The sequence below is a fragment of the Formica exsecta genome, unplaced genomic scaffold (genome assembly GCF_003651465.1).
Source record: "Formica exsecta isolate Colony F162 unplaced genomic scaffold, ASM365146v1 scaffold365, whole genome shotgun sequence".
Classification (NCBI taxonomy): Eukaryota; Metazoa; Arthropoda; class Insecta; order Hymenoptera; family Formicidae; genus Formica; species Formica exsecta.
The window spans coordinates 932,027-938,376 of record NW_021850897.1 but is presented as its reverse complement, the minus strand read 5'-3'; the positions used below and the strand labels follow the sequence as shown (position 1 = coordinate 938,376).

Here is a 6,350-nt window from a genome sequence, read left to right as displayed (position 1 = left end):
AATGACTGCACGTTAAAGAAAAAAAAACGTATTACAATTGAAGATTCATCTAAAATATGAAAACAAATAAAAAAAAAAAAAAAAAAAAAAAAAAAGTCGCAATTATGCGTGTCTAGTAGACGCACGTGTGTATGTGTGCGCGCACAAATGTACATGTGAAAAGAATGCACCAATGAACGTCGAGGATGATCGCGGAAAGGTCGTTCGCCGGCTAGCCGATCTGGTTAACTTGACGAAAGCGATCTTCTATAGGCGAGCGAGAATCGCCCGCACATCGCTACTTTCTTAAAATGGATCAGTAAAAATGTCACTGATTAAAGCAGTGAGATTTCAAGTAGTGACATTAAAATAGAAAATAATGCTACTATATAGGGTGTTTCAAAAGTGGAGGTAAATCGCTCGGGAGGTGATTGGAGACCCAAAAACAAGAAAAAAAGTTGGTATGAATATAGGTTCGGAAATGCGTTGTTTTCGAGTTATCGCCATTTTTATGTTGAAATTTCAAATTGCTTTGCTTTTGAATTTTTTTGTCAAAATTGAAAGAAGGGATGGTTTTGTATTTATTTATTTTATTTTATTTATTTTTTTGTATTAATGCATTTCTTATTTTATTTGTATTTTTTTTATTATGGTTTCTTTCTCTTTTTTTTATCCCGGGTAGTGCTAAAGCAGTCCGCAACTTTTATTTGACTTTAATTATGTTATAAAACTCATACAAACCATCTCTTCTTTCAATTTTGAACAAAAAAATATGAAAGCAAAGCAATTTAAAATTTCAACATAAAAATGGCGATAACTCGAAAACAATTATGTTCATATCAACTTTTTTTGTTGTTTTTGGGTCCCCAATCACTTCTCGAGCGATTGAACTCCACTTTTGAAACACCTTGTATATATCTGTTTACGTTTCAAGTATTGTTTTAATTCTCAACAATTATGCTAACATATATTGCTCACAATTAAACTGATCGAACGTAAAATTTATTAAAGCCAATATATTTATTAATTTTAATAAAAATATAAATAATAATATTTCAAGTGCTCACTGATCTCCTATGAAAACACACTGATGCTTTGCTCCATCCAGCTTGTTTCATTAATTATGGCGGTAAAATTTCACTGAAAAATCAGCCACTAACTGATTTTTTCTCTGTGAAATTTTACTGTTTGCAGCTTATCAGTGATAATACACCGATTCCATTTAAGAGAGTACACTCCTCCCGCATTCCTTGCCTTTGCCGTCAACCAGATCGGTCGGCGGTACCGATCGAAAGCATGGCGGCGCTTTCTTGCTAGCAACGAAGAGGGAAGAGAACGCGTCGGACGTAAATCCGAGCGCGTCCCTATACTTTCTTCTTACCCGGCCGCGGTGTCGCTTCGCCGTACGTAGCCGTGCGTAAGCAGGCACTTTGACGTAATTCTCCTAATTCCTAAATCTCCTCTAAGCCGCTTCCTCTCGCCTCGCATACTGCCGCGCTTCTCTACCCTCTCCCTCCCCCATCCCCTTGGTCCTCCTCTGCCCTCTCATACGTCTTTTCCTAGTCGCGCGTTCCAGAGGTCGAGGAACGAGATTTATGTATCTCGAAGAGAGTCGAGCACCTTTCATCCTTCCTTCCTTCCTTCCTGTGCCTGCCTCTACTCGCTTTGCACTTCTTTCTCTCGCTTTTTCCGCGAGGTCGAGATAACGCTAATAAATCCCGAGACCACTCAGGAGCGCGTATTTACAGTCCGGCCGCAGAACTTCCTCGCAGGACCTTTCCTCAACGGCGCCGCTTTATTCTGCAACAGAGAAATGGAAATGGTCTTAGAGATCGGCGCCGCCATGCTCCTTTCCTCCTTTTCCGCAAAGTTTATGGGAAAAGGGATTTGCTGCTATCTAGTACACTTGGCCGCCCTAAGGATATGTCTTACGTCGTTTTAGAGCAAATGTTACTTTTGAATCAAGCAGTCGTGTTTTACACGCCTCAACAATATTGAGCGTATATATCAGGTGTCTTTTCGCCACGCATTCGTTTAATAAGTCACGAAGACTGAGGGTTATGGGTTATCGAGCGCAATTTCTGTCTATTTGGAAAAACCAGGCAAACGCTGAACCGATAAGATCGCTATAATCGTGACTCGCAATTATAAGCTCGTTCAACGAGCGGATAACCGGTTTAAATAGCTGCGATACTTACGAAAATGTCGCCATTATTCGTAAACTCGTGACCAAACTATTACTGTACGCGTTTACCTTCATAAGGGATCGTCGCGCGCGTCCAAGTGGTATACGCCTAATGCTGTCGATATCCGAGTACCCAAATACATCAAGTATTTTTCGTTTATTACCTGGTTATTTCGGATATTACTGTTTCTTAATTCACCCCCACTAATTATAGAGCGCTATATTTAATGAAAAATATACGTATATTAATACATCGGAATATGTATTTATCGGCGATTTTAAATTCATCAGAATACTTGGGTATTATCAATTTTTAGTTTCCGAGTATATTGCTTGCGATTTTAATATTCGGGTACTCATTTTAATACCCGGGTAATCCAAGATAACTTCGTTCATGTTACCGATAGCATTAATTCGGCTGGACTCAGATCGTCGGAAACCTGCTCATTACGTATTGCGCGGTTATTTTCGCGACTCCGGATAATTGGTATCGTGACAACGATTGTGTCAGTGTTAATAAACGATATGTCACGCGTGTGCGCATGTCGCGAGATAAAATGCGATCGTTATGCAAAACACGCTACTCACCCGACCATTACCGTACGTGTATCGTAACGCGTGCATTTATGTGCCCGTAACTGTTCGCGACAATTGTCAACTATTTCCGCATGACGCATTTCGATTGACACGCGTATTACACAACGAGGACTTTAATAGGAAATACATACGTCGCAAATCCCGGCGCTCGGTGAGAAATATTAGATATTTTAATGTCCGAGCGTATATATGAGTCTCGTGGGAAAATTCACATAAGAATTTTATCAACGCGTTTGCACAGATTAATGATTTTCACTTTTTAAATTGATAAAGTTAGCCGGCGATCAAAATTCCTAGATAATTGGCCATTAGCTAGGCTCTATGCATAATTGATAATGATGAATCGACATTTATATCGATACTCAATTACCGTATCTTTCCCGGTGAACGCAAATATCCGTTATATATGCCAATATGATCGGTACGACCGATATACATTATTTTTACCGTACATCTGTCGTTGTACCGTACTATATGAGTATTGCGCGAAATTAACCTTTTGTCATATTGATTGAAATCGAAACTTCATCGAGACTAATTGCCCTCCTAAGTGCGTATACGTGTTGACTCTGATAGTTCTTTCAAAGACAATGTTTTTACTTTCACTTTGCGTTTAGAAATGTTCCCAATCGAGAGACAACATTCTTACATCGTGCTTCCCATGAATGTAAATTACGTAAGATAAGATTATTAAAATTATTATAAAAAAAGAAATACGTGCGCGCATGGGCGGAAATTATTTTTTAATCTCTTACGCGCGAATTGTAGAGTTGACAGATAGAGCAAGATTTTAGGGCTTTCTGCAATTGAATCATTTCTGAGAGGAGATCAAGTCGCGTTTTATGATACGTTCAAATTAACAGAGTGTTTAGATAACATCTACAATAATTATACGGATACACGTGAATTCTGCAACGTGCGATTGAACGGGATTAAATTCCGCGATATTCGTTTCGCTTCTGTGAATATATTTGAAAACGCTATACTTCGAGTCGTCTGTTTTGCCTGTCATATCACCCTCTTCCCTTTCTGCCCATTCCTTTTCACCCGATGTCGCCTGATCCTCGTTCGTTCGCCGGACCGCGAAATGACATCCGCGCGTCACCGTCGGCCCGGATGACAAATGTCGCGCGATTATGCGGCAAGTCGTTTCGAAAGTTTTGCAGTGACATCTGGATGTTACATGCACGGATGTTTCGCTCATCACTGCGACGAGCGATAAACATTTATGCGATTATCATTTATACGCCGCGTTCCCCTTTCTTCATCGTTGCGAGATTCGGAGCGATCTGCCTGAACGATAAAAAGCCGTCTCGCACGACGACGCTTTTATCGATAACTCGTTATTATCAGCGCATCGGCTGCGACCTTGCCAGTTTGACATTAGAGAAGGGGAGAGAATATTTATATGATTAGTAATCGATTAGAGTAAACGTTACCGAAGAAAAATTATTCTACCCTGATGAGCAACCGAATTAACATTGATATTAAATATATTGTTTCTGTTTCTTGTAAGAATTTAATTTTAAGCAAAGAAGAGACAGAGCAAAATCCAACTCGCACTTGTTTCGTTATCCTGATACAAGTCATAATCCAAGTGCCTTTTCTCTTTATAAGCGCAAAGCTGTCTGCTGATTTTTTCGGCACACGATTGATGCTCTATAGAAACCTGTTTATCTGTTCCCCGTCATCTCTAACGGTCCAAAAGTTATGAAACAGCATTTCACGGTAAATTCATCAAGTATTCAGATATCTACGCATATGAAACACTTCACACATATACATATGCACAAATTATTTCTCTGTGATTTATAAGCTAGTAAATCAATTGCAATTGCATCTTTTTAAATAATCACCGCGAAATGACATCCGCGCGTCACCGTCGGCCCGGATGACAAATGTCGCGCGATTATGCGGCAAGTCGTTTCGAAAGTTTTGCAGTGACATCTGGATGTTACATGCACGGATGTTTCGCTCATCACTGCGACGAGCGATAAACATTTATGCGATTATCATTTATACGCCGCGTTCCCCTTTCTTCATCGTTGCGAGATTCGGAGCGATCTGTCTGAACGATAAAAAGCCGTCTCGCACGACGACGCTTTTATCGATAACTCGTTATTATCAGCGCATCGGCTGCGACCTTGCCAGTTTGACATTAGAGAAGGGGAGAGAATATTTATATGATTAGTAATCGATTAGAGTAAACGTTACCGAAGAAAAATTATTCTACCCTGATGAGCAACCGAATTAACATTGATATTAAATATATTGTTTCTGTTTCTTGTAAGAATTTAATTTTAAGCAAAGAAGAGACAGAGCAAAATCCAACTCGCACTTGTTTCGTTATCCTGATACAAGTCATAATCCAAGTGCCTTTTCTCTTTATAAGCGCAAAGCTGTCTGCTGATTTTTTCGGCACACGATTGATGCTCTATAGAAACCTGTTTATCTGTTCCCCGTCATCTCTAACGGTCCAAAAGTTATGAAACAGCATTTCACGGTAAATTCATCAAGTATTCAGATATCTACGCATATGAAACACTTCACACATATACATATGCACAAATTATTTCTCTGTGATTTATAAGCTAGTAAATCAATTGCAATTGCATCTTTTTAAATAATCTCTCTCTCTCTCTTTCTATATATATATAAATATACAATATATATGTGTATAATATATAGATTCGCATTTGGAAGATGATGGATACAACGGATTAAAATTTCAAGATAGCGTTCTCCTCGTGTGCGCAAATTCGCACCGACAATGGTGATTTATTTACAATCGCGAGGGACGAGAATCACACCGATTACGGGAACTCTATAGAAGAATCGTTGCAATGTTATGTCGTAATTTAATAATTGTCATGATGGAAAAGATCGGCATGAAAATCTCGCGTAGATCGACTCCACCAGACTCCGGGGTGAAACGGAAGGATCTCGAAATTCGACGCGATAACGCGAATTTCATTGCCACGAATTTTCTCCGTCGCCGAATATCGCGCGGAACAAGCAAAATGCTCTCGTAAATGGCAACGTGCCATCGTGTAATTATTACGCTGCTTTCATGTGGCCGGCCGCGGATAATGCTCGCGTAATAATGCAGAAGACAGACCGGCATAAAATTATAAACATCAAACAATCATTAATTCAAATGAAAGCACCTGGTTGCGGGAATTTTAATAATAACTCACGCTGATAGCCACCCTCCCTCCGCCTCTCCTACCTTACATTACGCATTTTTAATGCTAGGTTAACATTCCGCTCCCGTATATCGACGCGAATAATAATTTTCTTACGACCATTTATGCGTATGTACGCGTATGTACGCGTTTTTATAATGATTTAATTATAATGTGTCCGAGAGAAGGAAAGAGATAAGAGTCTGTTTATTTTATAACTTTATTAATAATACCGTTAAGCATACACGAGACATAGTACGGAGTATTTACACGGTAATGCGTAAGGGCGTAAAGATAACGAAGATCCTTTACGAGGGCGATCATCATATTGAAACGCGTTATTTTTTTTAATAAGCCGAGATAGAATCTCTCGCTATATCTGTCCGGTCTTAAAATTAACGTGT

At 39.3% G+C, this 6,350-nt stretch overlaps 1 protein-coding gene across 2 annotated transcripts in view; it reads right to left on the bottom strand.

Annotated features, from left to right (window-relative positions):
* Positions 1-594: 594 nt before the first annotated feature.
* The window catches only part of LOC115239167 (homeobox protein araucan-like), a 62,598-nt gene continuing 56,842 nt past the window's right edge, over positions 595-6,350 (bottom strand). For both annotated transcript variants that reach the window (XM_029813535.1, XM_029813536.1), the window contains exon 8: positions 595-1,779. The gene's annotated coding sequence lies outside the window, so the exon portion shown is untranslated. The remainder of the gene's footprint in view (positions 1,780-6,350) is intronic.